The following is a 14,600-nucleotide window of genomic DNA, read 5'->3' on the forward strand; positions in this document are numbered from 1 at the left end:
TAAGTGGGATCATGTGGCATTTGACTTTCTGCACCTGGCTTATTTTACTTAATGCAGTGTCCTCCAGGTTCGTCCATGTTGTCTCATGACAGGATTTCCTTCTTTTTAAAGGCTGGATAGTATTCCATTGTACGTGTATACCACATTTTGTTTATCCATTCATCCACTAAGGGACACTTCGGTCGGTTTCATATCTTGGCTATTGTGAATAATTCTGCAATGAACATGGGAATGCAGATGTCTTTTCGACATACTGGCTCTGTTTCCTCTGGATATATACCCAGTAGAAAGATTGCTGGATCATATGGTAGTTCTATTTTTAATATTTTTGGAAACTTCCATACTGTTTTCCATAATGGCTCTACTCATTTACATTCCCACCAACTGTGTACAAGGGTTTCTTTTTTTCCTTTTTTGATAATAGCTCTTCTAACAGATGTGAGGTGATATTTCCTTGTGGTTTTAAGTTGTAGTGTCTTGATGATTAGTGATGTTGAACATGTTTTTATGTATCTGTTGGCTGTTGAATACCTGGGACTATAGGCACATGCTACCACACCTGGCTATTTTTAAATTTTTGTAAAGTTACAGTCTCTCTGTGTTGCCCAGGTTGGTCTCGAACTCCTGAGCTTAAGTGATCCTCCCACCTCGGCCTCCCAGAATGCTGGGATTTATAGGTGTGGGCTATTGTTCCTGGTTGTGTCTTCAATTTCTGTCATCAGTGTTTTATAATTTTCAATGTACCCTTCTTGGTTAAATTTATTTCTGAGTATTTTTTTTTGTAGCTACTGTAAATGAAATTTTCTTTTTTTTTTTTTTTTCCCTTAAGATGAAGTTTTGCTCTTGTTGCCCAGGCTGGAATGCAATGGCATGATCTCGGCTCACTGCAACCTCCGCCTCCCAGTTTCAAGAGATTCTCCTGCCTCAGCCTCCTGAGTAGCTGGGATTATAGGCATGTGCCACCACACCTGGCTGATTTTGTATTTTTAGTAGAGATGGAATTTCTCCATGTTGGTCAGGCTGGTCTTGAACTCCCGACCTCAGGTGATCTGCCCACCTTGGCCTCCCAAAGTACTGGGATTACAGGCATAAGCCACTGTGCCTGGCCCATAAATCAAATTTTCTTAATTTCTTTTTGACATTTCAAGCATATTGAGCCTTCTATGAAACAATATCTCAAGTTTTTTCTTTTCTTTTTTTTTTTTTTTGAGTCAGAGTCTCACTCTGTTGCCCAGGCTGGAGAGCAGTGGTGTGATCTCAGCTCACTGCAACCTCTACCTCCCAGGTTCAAGTGATTTTTCTGCCCTCGCTTTCTGAGTAACTAGGACTACAGGTGTGTGCTACCATGCCCAGCTAATTTTTATATTTTTAGTCACGATAGGGTTTCACCATATTGGCCAAGCTGGTCTTGAACTCCTGACCTCAAGTGATCTGCCTACCTTGGCCTCCCAGAGTGCTGGAATTACAGGTGTGAGCCACTGCACCCAGCTTTCAAATTCTTTTATGTCATCTTTAATTTCTTTCAATGTTGGTCTGTTGTTTTCAGTGTGCAGGTTTTGCACATGTATCCCATTTTTCTTGATAATGTAAATGGTGTTTTATTGTCAGTATATAGAAATACTTTGCATATTGATCTTGTATTTTGTGATATTGCTATAAAAACATTCCTTTTTTTGGGTAAATTTCTTAGGATTTTTATCTTTTTTTAATTTATTTTTATTTTACTTATTATTATTTTTTAAGACAGAGTCGTGCTGTCGCCCACGCTGGAGTGCAGTGGCATGATCTCAGCTCACTGCAGGCTCCGCGTCCCGGGTTCACACCATTCTCCTGCCTCAGTCTCCCGAGTAGCTGGGACTGCAGGCACCCGCCACCATGCCCAGCTAATTTTTTGTATTTTTAGTAGAGATGGGGTTTCACCGTGTTAGCCAGGATGGTCTCGATCTTCTGACCTCATGATCCGCCCGCCTCAGCCTCCCAAAGTGCTGGGATTACAGGCGTGAGCCACCGCGCCTGGCCAGGATTTTTTATGTACGCGATTGTGTCATCTGAGAATGTAGTTTTATTCTTTTCTAATCTGGGTGACCTTTATTTCTTTTTCTGATATCTGTGTATCTTTGCCTTATTGCTGCTCCTTAGGGGAAAGCAGTCAGTCTTTCTGAGCTGTAGGTTTTTCTTAGATGCCCTTTTTTTAGGTTGAAAGCATTTCTTACTATTTCTTGTTTGCTGTTCTTTGGTGACATTAATGGGTGTTGGATTTGTATTTTTCAGGGAATTTTTGTATTTCAGCTAAGTTGTTAGGATTTATGGATGTAAAATTGTTCATAATGATTTTTTTTTTTTTTTTTGATACAGAGTCTAGCTCTGTCACCCGGGCTGGAGTGCAATGGTGCGATCTTGGCTCACTGCAACCTCCGCCTCCCGGGTTCAAGCAGTTCTTCTGCTTCTCCTGAGTAGCTGGGATTATAGGCGCACACCACCATGCCTGGCTAATTTTTTTAGTAGAGACAAGGTTTCACTGTGGTCAGGCTGGTCTCGAACTCCTGACCTCGTGATCCGCCTGCCTTGGCCTCCCAAAGTGCTGGAATTACAGGTGCCACTATGCCCGGCCCATAATGTTTTCTTACTATCCTTTTAATGTTGTAGGATCTGTAGTAATTTTCATCTTTTCAGTACCGATATTCATAATTGATATTTTCTTTTTTTTCCTGATTGGTATAGCTTTCAGTATTGTTGGTCTATTTGAAAAGCAGCTTTTGGTTTTATTCATTTCCTGTGTTGGTTGACTCCTGAATTTCATCAGTTTTACTCTTTATTTCCTTCTTTCTATTTACATTGAGTTTAATTTGCTTTTCTTGACTTGATGTATTTCTTTTAGACAGAGTCTTGCTTTCTTGCCCGGGCTGGAGTGCAGTGGTGCAATCATGGTGCACCTGGATCCTGGGCTCAAGTGATCCTCCCACCTCAGCCTCCCAAGTAGCTGGGACTACAGTCATGTACCATTGTGCCTTGCTAATTTTTTTTCTTTTTCTTTTCTTTTCTTTTTATTTAGAGACAGAGTCTCACTGTGTTGCCCAGGCTGGAGTGCAGTGATGCAATCTTGGCTCACTGCAACCTCTGCCTCCTGGGTTTAAGCAATCCTCCCACCATGCCCAGCTAATGTTTTAAAAACATTTTTTGTAGAGATGGGGTTTTGTCATGTTACCCAGGCTGGTCTTGGACTCCTGGGTTCCAATGATCCTCCTGCCTTGGCCTCCCAAAGTGCTGGGATTACAGGTGTGAGCCACTGTTCCTGGCCTTTTTCTTTACTTTTTTTTTTTTTTTTTTGAGATGGTGTCTTGCTTTGTAGCCCAACCTGGAGTGCAGTGGCATGATCTCAGCTCACTGCAGCCTCTGCTTCCCGGGTTCAAGCAGTTTTCCTGCCTCAGCCTCCCGAGTAGCTGGGATTACAGGTGCCCACCACCGTGCCTGGCAAATTTTTGTAGTTTTTTTGTAGAGACAGGATTTCTCCGTGTTGGCCAAGGCTGGTCTTGAACTCCTGACCTCAAGTGATTCACTCGCCTCAGCCTCCCAAAGTGCTGGGATTATAGGTGTGAGCCACCACACCCGTCCCCTTCTTTTTTTTTTTCTTTTTTTTTTTTTGAGACGGAGTCTCATCCTGTCACTGAGGCTGGAGTGCAGCGGCACAGTCTCAGCTCACTGCAGCCTTCTTTTTCCAGGTTCAAGCTATTTTCCTGCCTCAGCCTCCCAAGTAGCTGGGATTATAGCTGCCTGCCACCATGCCTGGCTAATTTTTGCATTTTTAGTAAAGACAGGGTTTCGCCATGTTGACCAGGCCAGTCTCGAACTCCTGACCTCAAGTGATCCACCCACCTCAGCCTCCCAAAGTCCTGGGATTACAGGCGTGAGCCATTGTGCCCAGCCTGATACTTTCTTTTTAAGCAGCTTAAAACAACATTTATTTGTTAGTACTAAGATACTAACAAATTTGTTATCTGCCAGTGTCTGTGTGTCAGGAATCTGGGCATGGCTTACTTGGGTTTTCTGGTTCTAGAACTTCTATAAGGTGTTGGTGGGTGCTGCAGTCGGCTTCCAGGAAGAATCCATGTTCATGCTCACTTGTGTGGTTGTTGGCAGGAGTCATCTCCTGGGCCTTTGAGATAAAGGCCTTATTGGAAGCCACACTCAATTTCTTGCCATGTGCTTCTCTCCTTAGGACAACTTGCTGCTTATAAATACGTAAAAAGAGAGCAAGAGAGTATGAGGTAAAAGTCTTTTGAAACCTAATTTCAGAAGTGGCATCCCGTCATTTTTGCTGTATTCTGTTCAGTAGAAGCCAGTTTCTGGGTGCAACCTATACTTTAGGAGAGAGAATTACACTTGAACACGAATTCTAGGAGATGGGGATCTTTTGGCACCACCTTAGAAGTTCGCCTACCACACTTCAAGAGAAACTGCATGATCTGGGTAGTGCATATGCTTAACTTTACTAGATAGTTCCAGAGAACTCTCTGTTAGTGTATGACAGTTACCATTGTTACAATGTATTGGCAACACTTGCTATTTTGACTAGAGATCTTTTTGAATGTAATAATTTAATGCTATAAATTTCGCTCTAAGCATGGCTTTAGTGCTATCTCAGAATTTTTATCCTGTTTTCATTTTTATTCAGAAAAAATTAAATTCCAAGAAAGTAGAAGGAAGGAAATAATGAGTCCCTTAGACCAAATGTACAAATTCCTTGAAAGACAATGAACTATCAGATGACCACAACTGACATGAGTTGGAAAGTGTTCCCTTCTGTTTGAAATAATTTGTATAAGATTGGTATTATTTCTTTTAAAACTCTGATAGAATTCATCAGTGTAGCTATTTGTGAGTGTATTTTCCTTGTTGGAAGGAAGGTTTTAAATTATGAATTAAGTTTTTAAAACCATGTCATTCAGATGTTCTGTTTCGTTCTTTTTTTTTTTTTTTTTTTTTTGAGACGGAGTGTCGCTCTGCCGCCCGTGCTGGAGTGCAGTGGCCGGATCTCAGCTCACTGCAAGCTCCGCCTCCCGGGTTCCCGCCATTCTCCTGCCTCAGCCTCCGGAGTAGCTGGGACTACAGGCGCCGCCACCTCGCCCGGCTAGTTTTTTTGTATTTTTTAATAGAGACGGGGTTTCACCGTGTTAGCCAGGATGGTCTCGATCTCCTGACCTCGTGATCCGCCCGTCTCGGCCTCCCAAAGTGCTGGGATTACAGGCTTGAGCCACCGCGCCCGGCCTCGTTCTTTTTTAAAATGGTTTTTTATTTTTATTTTTTGAGACAGGATTTCACTCTGTCACCTAGGCTGAAGTGCAGTGGCGCTATCATAGCTCACTACAGCCTTGAACTGCTGGGCTCGAGTGATCCTCCTTCTCAGCCTCCTGAGTACAAATTTTCTATTTCTTTAGCTGCATCCCACAACTTTTGATATGGCTGGCTTTAATTTTCACTTAGTTCAAAATATTTTCTGTTCTTGCTTGGGACTTCTCTTTTGGCCCATGATTTTTTATAAATGCGTTTAATTTATAAATATTTTGGTTTTCCAGATATCTTTTTGTTACTGGTTTTTTTAAAGCTTACTACTTTGATCAGACAGGATGCTTTGTATCATTTCGATCCCTTTATGTATCCATAGGTTGGTTTTATGTCAAACATATGGTTTGTCTTTATGAATGTTCTGTGTATGCTTGAATGTGTAGTCTAATTTTGTTGGGTGTAGTGCCTTTTAAATGTCAGTGGGACAGACTGGTTGAAATTCAGGTTTTTTGTATCTTTACTGATTTTTTATTCTGCTAATTAAAGAGAAGAGAAATACTGAAATTTCTATCTGCAATTGTGGATTTGTGTATTTCTTTTTGTAGTTCTGTGTTTCTTTTTTGTTTGTTTTGTTTTGTTTTTTTTGTTTCATTTGAGACAGGGTCTCGCTGTCTAGCCCAGGCTCTTCTAGGCTTAAGGGATCCTCCTGCCTCCGCCTCCTAAGTAGCTGGGACTGAAAGAGTACACACCACTGTGTCTGGTTAATTTTTAAATTTTTGTAGAGACGAGTCCTTGTTTTGTTGTGCAGGCTGATCTCAAACTTCTGGGCTCAAGCAAACCTCCCACTTTGACCTCCCAAAGTGCTGGGATTACAGGCATGAGCTACTGCACCCAGCTGTTCTGTCAGTTTTTGCTTTATGTATTTTGAAGTTCAGTTACTAGATGTATTCACATTTAGGAGTGTTATATCTTGGTGAGTTGACCTTTTGTCTCTTTGCGAAATATACATTTTTATCTCTAGTAATAGTTCCTATCCTGAAGTGTACTTTGTCTGGAATGTTAATGTAGCCATTCCAGCTTTCTTATGGTTGGTATTTGTGTGGTATACATTTCTCCCTCTGTATCCTTGGGAGATTGGTCCAGAACTTCCCAAGGACCCCGAAATCTGTGGATGCTGAAGTCTTTATATAAAATAGAGCAGTATTTGCATATAACTTACAGCACATCCTGCTGTATACTTTAAATCACTTCTGGGTTACTTAAAATGCCTAATACAGTGCTTACACATAACCTCATTTGCGTGGATTCATTCAAGGTAGTATTTGGCACATGGCAAACTCAACTTTTGCTTTTTGTAACTTTGTGGAACTTTTTTTCCCCAAATGTTTTCCGTCTTTATTTGGTTCATCCATGGATGAAGAAGTAATCGATACGGAGAACTGGCTGTATTTTTTTCCTATTCCTTTTCTTTTAATCTATCTGTATTTAAGATAGGTTAAAGAACAGATGAGCCAAAGACAACAAATGGCAAGATGGTGGACTTAAATCTACTTAAGAGGATTAACTTCCAAAAGACTCTGGCTTCGCTTTCTCTTTGCTCACTCTGATAAAAGTGAGCTGCCATATTATAAGTTATCTTATGGACAGGCCCATGTACAAACTGAATCCTGCCAGCAACCACTTGAGTAAATGTGGAAGTGGATCCTTCATTTGTTCTGTTAAGCCTTGAGATGATTCCGGTCTGTGACAGACTCTCCAGAGGACCTAGCTAAGCCACGTCCAGGTTTCTGACTTCCACAAATTAAGTTACAAAATATTTGTTTTTTCCAGCTGCTAAATTTTGGAGTAATTAGTTATGCAGGCATGGATAAACAGTACAGCTGCCTACTCACAATGGTGAATAAATATCGAAGAAATGAATATAAAAATAACTTATTAGGCTGGGTGTAGTGGCACACACCTGTAGTCCCAGTGCCTTGGTAGGTTGAGGTGGGAGGATTATTTGAGCCCATGAGAGGAGGTTACAGTGAGTTGTGATTGCATCACTGCAGTCCAGCCTGGGTGACAGAGCGAGACCCTGTCTCTTAAAAGAGAAAAAGTCTTATTAATGTCAAAGTAAGGTTATGTAAGTGCAATTACTTTTTCATTGTAAATTACTATGGGTATGACTTTGTTATATGATCATGTTATCTTTATCTGATAGCTTACCATAGTGTGTACATACCACATATATACTTTGATTTTCCTTTTCCTTTTTTTTTTTCTTTCAGTGTTTTGCTGTCACCCAGGTTGGAGTGCAGTGGCACAATCTCAGCTCACTGCAGCCTTGACCTCCTGAGCTCAAGCAGTCCTCCCACTTCAGCCTCCTGAGTAGCTGGGAACACAGGCAGGCACTACCATACCTGGCTAATTTTTGTATATTTTGTAGAGACAGGGTTTCGCCATGTTGCTTGGGCTGGCCTCCAACTTCTGGACTCAAGCAGTCTGCCCGCCTTGGCCTCCCAAAGTTCTGGGATTACATGCATGAGCCACTGTGCCCGGCCTTTTTCTTTTTAACGGTTTATGTTTTCTTAGTGTACTAATGTGAATTTCATTGACTTATTATTTTTCTAAAAACTTTATTTTAATATAAAATTACAGAAAGATTATAAGAAGAGTACAAAGAACTCGTATATCCTTTACCCAGTTCATATTTGTGCCATTTGTCATTTGTTTATCATTTCCCCCAATTGTCTTACTGTTTCCCCTTCTGTATATAGTGTTTCTATAGATGTAAATGTACACACACCCGTTCTTTTTTTTTTTTTTTTTTTTAAAACAAGGTCTCATTCGTGCAGTGGTATGAACACAGATCACAGCAGCCTAGATTTCCTGGGCTCAAGTGATCCTCTTGTCTCAGTCCTTGAATAGCTGGGACCACAGGCATGCACCACCAGGCCCAGTGAGTTGTTGTTGTTGTTGTTTTTTGTCGATACAGGGTCTCACTATGTTGCCCAGCCTGGTCTCAAACTCTTGGCCTTAAGTGATCCTCCTGCCTCGGCCTCCCCCCTTTTTTTGTATCTTAATCACTTGGTTAAGGTGATTTTCTGCCAGTCTTTTCCATTGTAAAGTTACCAATTTTCTTTTCATAATCAATAATTTGTTGGAAGATGCTTTGAGACTATAGTTTATTCTTTAACCCCTAAATTTTTCTGAGTGTATTACCTATAAATAATTTCCTGTACATTACTGTGATACAGTTATCAAAATCGGGAAATTAATCTGAAATAGATCCTGAGTCTTTTTGTTTTATTACATTGACTCTTTTTTTCTTTTTAAAATAGAGATGTGGGATTTCGCTATGTTGCCCAGGCTGAAGTGCAGTGGCTACTCACAGGCACAATCATAGAGCACTGCAGCCTCCAATGCCCTGGGTTCAGATGACCTCTTGCCTTAGCCTCCCATGTAGCTGAGACTACAGGCATGCGCCACCATACCCGGCTAATTAAAAAAAAATTTTTTTTCAGAGATGGGGTTTTGCTCTTGTCCAGGCTGATCTCAGACTCCTGGGCTTAAGCTATCCTTCTGCCTCAGCCTCCCAAGTTGCTGGGATTACAGGCCTGAGACACTGTGCCTGGCTAGCAAATCTGTTTCAGAATACAGTTGTCCCTCAGTATCGGGGGGGGGGGGCAAAATCCATGCATACCCAAGTTCTCCAGTTGGCTCTGTATAGGTGAAGTCTGCCTGCATGTATAAGAAGTCAGCCTTCATATAACTGGGTTTTGCATCCTGGGAATACTGTATTTTTGATCCTCATTTGGACTCGGGCAGTTCAAACCCATGTTGTTCAGGGTCAACTGTATTTCCATATAACTTAGCACACTTCCTCCTGAATACTTTAAGTCATCTCTAGGTTATTTATAATACAATTTAAATGGTATGTAAATAGTTGCTATGCTGTATTGCTTAGGGAGTAATGACAAAAAAAGTCTGTACATGTTTATATAGATGCAGTTTTTTCCAGATATTTTCAGTCTGTGATTGTTTGAATCCACAGATGCAGAACCCATGGATATGGTGGGCCGATCATATATTAAAAAAAAAACAAAACATTTCCACCATAACTGCAACTACCCTGGCCCCTAACCCAGATTATCATCACAGCTTCCAAACCAGAGTCTTTCCCTGTTTGTCTTGTTAAAGACTGTTCTTAACACAGCAGCCAGAGTGATCCTTTAAAAAAGCAAATTGATCTTTTCACTCCTGTTCAAAACTCTCTTTTCCTCTTTTTGCTAAGAGTAAGATTCTTTAGAACGGGCGTTAAGGCCCTGCATCACATGACACACCTTCTCTGTAATCTCTTTACTTCTCCCCTTGCTCATTCTCTTTCAGCCATAATTGCCTCCTTACTGTTTTTCCAGAACATGCAAGGCATTTTGTTTCCTCTACCTACAACATTTTTCCCTCAGATATCTACATTGCTTACTCCTTACTTTTGTAAGACTTTGCTTAAATGCCTTTTTCTCTTAAGTTGTACCTTGCTGTCCTATTTGAAATTGAAATTCTTTTCACCTCTGGCACTGCTGACGTTTTTTCTCCTACTTTTTAAGAAGCACTTAAGACTTTAAGACATAATACATAATTTACTTTCTTTGATAATGATTTGTTTCTTTGTGCAAGATTGTAAGCTCTATTAAGGTAAGGGCAGAGATTTTCGTTTGTCCCCTAATCTTCCCCAGTGGTTAAAAGCCTGGCACATAGCTGGTGGCTCAGTAAATATTTATTGAATTTGTTGAATGAATAAATATTATTGCTTACACATTTATACGTACTGAATTCAATATATGTGGGTTATAGCTATATGGTAGGAACTGAATAAATATTCAAATGAATGGCATTTTGATTGGATGTCATGAATTAGAAGGCTTTTTAGAGGAATTACTTGCAGTCATTAAAGAAAGTATTTCAATGTGCTGCCTTCAAAAAAAGTGTTGATATTTTGTTGCTAAGCTGTCCATATAAAATGAAGGCAGTCAGAATCATTTTATTGAAACTGTCCAAACAGAGTAGTTTTTAAACATTGCCACAGCTGCTCATTGAAATAATTTCCTCTACCTTTAACTATCTTTTTTATTCCCACTGCCCTAGAATCTCAACAGTGGCAGCCCTGGAATGGAAAATGTCACAAATGAACAATTTGGTAACTATTCTTTAGAGAATGTTTAGGGATAATCACACTCAGTAGATGAAGGGTGTTGATGGGGCCACAGTGTATGTGAGGGTATGATCTCAATCAAAAGGGTCAGTAGAGTTACCAGTAGCAAATGTCTTTGGGTTTAGATGTGTTTAGAGTTACAGGCGGCTATGGAAGGGTGAATGTTTAAATGTTTAAATGCTAAATGCTTAAAACAAAGCCCTTGGAGTTTCATGTAGTGCCGCACAATGAATCCGAACCCCCTATTGAATATTCTGTTTATTCCTTTATCTCTATAGTTCTTACTCAGTTTTTTTTTTCTTTGAGACGGAGTCTCGCGCTGTGGCCCAGGCTGGAGTGCAGTGGCATGATCCTGGCTCACTGCAGCCTCCACCTCCCTGGTTCAAGCAATTCCCCTGCCTCAGCTACTCAAGTAGCTGGGATTACGGGCACCTACCACCACACCCAGCTAATTTTTTGTATTTTTAGTAGAGACAGGGTTTCACCATGTTGGCCAGACTGATCTCAAACTCCTGACCTCAGGCAATCTGCCCGCCTCGGCCTCCGAAAAGTGCTGGAATTACAGGAGTGAGCTACCACACCCGGCCTATTACTTTTTTTAAAAAAAAGTTTTGAACGTCGATTATATATGAAACATTGTAGTAGGTTCTGTAGAGGAGTATATAAAGGTAAGTAATCAATAAGTGCATATAGTATAGTGAGACTCCATATAAATATCACTTTTATTTCTGTTTCTGGAAGAACTTAGGGCAGAACCAATGTGAGTTTTCTGTCCTGGGAAGTGTTCACACAGGGTCACTAGACTATCTGCTGGAAAAAGGTCCGACTTGGGTATTTCAGTATTTAAGATTCTATTAATTAAACAAAAAGGTCTAGGATTCTGGAAAATTATGAAATAGGTTTTTGATAGCCTCTTTTGTATAGTCATATAGTGTCTTGATAGATTTAAACAAATATATTTTCTTGAATTTCATACGCATTTGGTTTATTTTCAGAATCATCTGTACATGTTACTTCAATGGCTTTACTTTAATGCTAAATAAAACCAATTCCTATCAAATTTGATGATGAAACACTTATTTGTGTTGTTTAATTACAGTATTTCTTTGCTTTGTTCGCCCCGTGAATTATGCATCAGCAGGCGAGAGCTTCAGTAATTGATACTTGAGCCAGTAAAGCTGATTGGTGTGTTGACTTAGCCAGAGAGCTGACAAGTCCACAGAGCAACCGCTGGACTTATGTAAATTTGCTGTGTGTTTCTAAGGAGACGGTCCTTAGAAACACACAGTGTTGTTTGCAACCAGCACCTGCCCTGCCACTCCCCCATATCTTCACATTTGGCTTATTCAGGCCTTCTTTTGTATATGTTAATTTGTTTACCTGTGGTACAGTCTTTTTTCTTTTGGTCGTCTGCATTCACTTGTCCAAGTTTTCCTTCCTTTTAAAAATGTCTCCATTCTGCTTGATTATCTTCCATTCTTCCCTTAAACCATAATCTGTTATCATAGCAGTCAAAGCCTATGTAAGTAAAATTGCTTTTGAGACACTTAGGATATGAATATTAAGTATAATTTTGATAAATACTTTTCATTTTATATTGAAGTAATCTGTAATTAAATGCAGTGATTTCCGGAGAAAGAATTTATGTCTAGGAAAGAAAAGTTTTGTTTTGTTTTTTTAAAATAAAAGGAGTAAGTTTAACATTGCAGTGGCTCAAGCCTATAATTCCAACACTTTGGGAAGCCTAGGCAGGAGGATCACTTGAGCCCAGGAGTTTGAGACCAGCCTGGGCAACAAAGTGAGACCCCATCCCTACAAAAAATAAAAATAAAAAATAGCTGGGCATGGTGGTGCTTGCCTCTAGTCCTAGCTACTCAGAAGACCAAGGTAGCAGGATTGCTTAAGCCCTGATTATGCCACTGTACTCCATCCTGGGTGATGGAGCAATACCCTGTCTCAAAAAAAGGGAATGTTTAAAGCAGGGCTTCCCTGGGCCACATTGGAAGAGTTGTCTTATGCCACACATAAAATACACTAACACTGACGATAGCCGATGAGCTAACAACAAAAACACCAAAAAATCTCCTAATGTTTTAAGAAAGTTTATGAATTTGCGTTGGGAGGCACTCAAAGCCATCCTGTGCTGCATGTGGCCCTTGGGCTGCACGTTGGACAAGGTTGGTTTAAAGTAATAATACAGAACTAATAACTCTGTTTTTCTCATCTTTTACAATGTTTTACAAAGTAATGTGACTCTTGGGATTTAGGTTTTATATTATCAAAAAAGCCTTTGTTTTCTGTAATTTGAAAATGAGTTCTTGGGAAAAAACTTGGCTAGAAAATTGTGGTTGTCAGAATTATTTTATGACTAATTTTCAAATGTAAGTTTCTTTTGTTCTCTTTGTCTTTTGTTTGTCATATTCTGAAATTATTAGGGGGAGAAAGTTACCAGCTTTTAAAAGTGTCATAATTACTTGAGAAACGTCTTGTTTATTTTTTATAAAGAATGATAAAACATTTCCAGGAATGAAACTTTATGATCTTATTTATCTTTTTTATTTTTTATTTTGAGACAGGGTCTCCCTTTGTCACCCAGGCCAGAGTGCAGTGGCATGATCTTGGCTCACTGAACCTCGACCTCCTGACTCAATCGATCCTCTCACCTCAGCCCCCCAAGTAGCTGGGACTACAGGTGGGTGGTACCATGCCTGGCTAATTTTTTTTGTGTTTTTGGTAGAGATGGGATCTCATTCTGTTGCCCAGGCTGGTCTTGAATCCTGAGCTCAAGTGATTCCCCCACTTTGGCCTCCCAGCGTGCTGGGATCACAGGCATGAGCCACCCCGCCTGGCAAATACCTTATATTTTAATTGCTCTTGATGTGTAATAAGACAATAAAAATCGCTATTCCAACACTTCAGTTGATACTAGGGTTCCCTTTATGTGTTATTTTAGGCGTGTTTTATTCTTTTCAAAAAGCTCTTCCTATTATCATTGAAATAGAATTGAAGTAGAATTATCAAATGTAATTGTTTATTTTGAAGACTTTGCAACTTTCACCGTATCCTTATAAATAGAGTTTATATTTTGAATGTGACAGTTAAGATGTTGCATTAATTTAAGAAATTCAAATTTGGCCAGCACTTTGGGAGGCCAAGGTGGGTGGATCACCTGAGGTCAGGAGTTCGAGACCAGTCTGACCAACATGGCTAAACCCCGTCTCTACTAAAAATATAAAAATTAGCTGGGCGTGGTGGTGTGTGCCTGTAATCCCAGCTACTTGGGAGGCTGAGGCAGGAGAATCACTTGAACCCAGGAAGCAGAGGTTGCAGTGAACCCTGTAGCGCCACTGTACTCCATCCTGGGTGACAGAGCAAGACTCTGTCTCAAAAAAAAAAAAAGAAGTACAAATTTAAATTAATTTTCTGGTTTTTCTATACTTGAATATTTGATCTCATTCTCAGACTACTGTTTTTCTTTACAGATGGAAGTCCAATGGTAATTCAAAGGTTAAGAATAGTTTTTTTTTGTTTGTTTTTTTTTTGCCCAGGCACAGTGGTTTAGGCCTCTAATCCCAGCACTTTGGAAGGTTGAGGCGGGCAAATAGCTTGATCCCAGGAGACCAGCTTGAGCAACATGGTGAAACCCCGTCTCTACAAAAAAATACAAAAATTAGCTAGGCATGGTGGCATGCATATTTGGTCCCTGCTACTCAGGAGGCTGAGGTGGGAGGATCGCTTGAGCCTGGGAGATTGAGGTTGCAGTGAGCTGTGCACCGAACTTCAGCCTGGGTGACAGAGTGAGACCTTGTCTCAAAAAAAAAAAAAGTGTAAGAAATATTAAGCAAATTAATACTTTTGTTATATTTATTTAACCATGTGAAGAATTAGGCCAACTGTGATGTTTTGAGACAAGGTCCACGCAAGACTGCCCTTACATCTGACACCAGTTGTAAGTGTAGGGGATTCCTGAAGCTACCCACAGGTTCAATAATTTGCTAGAAAGACTCACGGAAGTCACTGAAAGCACTTATACTCCCAGCATGGTTTGCTACAGGGAAAGGACACAGATTAAAATCAAGCCTAGGGAAGAAATGCCTAAGGCAGGGTCCTGGAAAGTACCGTC

At 40.2% G+C, this 14,600-nt stretch overlaps 1 protein-coding gene across 19 annotated transcripts in view; it reads left to right on the forward strand.

Moving 5' to 3' along the window:
• PTBP3 (polypyrimidine tract binding protein 3) overlaps positions 1–14,600 on the forward strand; it is a 115,844-nt gene that overhangs the window by 14,635 nt on the left and 86,609 nt on the right. For 3 of the 19 annotated variants that reach the window (XM_065530215.2, XM_065530217.2, XM_065530216.2), the window contains exon 2: positions 13,054–13,169. The exons of the other annotated variants lie outside the window; for them this stretch is intronic. The gene's annotated coding sequence lies outside the window, so the exon portion shown is untranslated. The remainder of the gene's footprint in view (positions 1–13,053; positions 13,170–14,600) is intronic. 19 annotated transcript variants of the gene reach the window in all.

Source organism: Macaca fascicularis, chromosome 15 (assembly GCF_037993035.2).
Source record: "Macaca fascicularis isolate 582-1 chromosome 15, T2T-MFA8v1.1".
In the NCBI taxonomy this organism is placed as follows: Eukaryota; Metazoa; Chordata; class Mammalia; order Primates; family Cercopithecidae; genus Macaca; species Macaca fascicularis.